The following is a 577-nucleotide window of genomic DNA, read 5'->3' as shown; positions in this document are numbered from 1 at the left end:
ACGCACACACATGCACACGCTGACACACACAGATGAGTACTCATAGGCACGCACACACATGTACACGCTGACACACATGCACGCACACACATGCACACGCTGACACAGGCACACACATGCACACGCTGACACACAGGCACACACACATGCACACGCTGACACACACAAACACATCCAGCAGCATGCACACACATGCACACGCTGACACACAGGCACGCACACACATGCACACGCTGACACACAGATACACACATGCACACGGTGACACACAGGCATGCACACACAGATGAGTACTCACAGGCACGCACACACATGCACACGCTGACACACAGATACACACATGCACACGGTGACACACAGGCATGCACACACAGATGAGTACTCACAGGCACGCACACACATGCACACGCTGACACACAGGCACGCGCACACACCTCTGCCGGCAGGAGAGGATGTGACAAGACTCTCTAGGTTAAAAGAGAATCCGGCCCTAACCGGTTTGGCTCAGGGGATGGAGCGTTGGCCTGCGGTCTGAGGGGTCCTGGGTTCGATTCCAGCCAAGGGCATGTGCCTCGGC

Source organism: Myotis davidii, unplaced genomic scaffold (genome assembly GCF_000327345.1).
Source record: "Myotis davidii unplaced genomic scaffold, ASM32734v1 scaffold274, whole genome shotgun sequence".
Lineage (NCBI taxonomy): Eukaryota > Metazoa > Chordata > Mammalia > Chiroptera > Vespertilionidae > Myotis > Myotis davidii.
Note: the sequence above shows the minus strand (reverse complement) of the source record.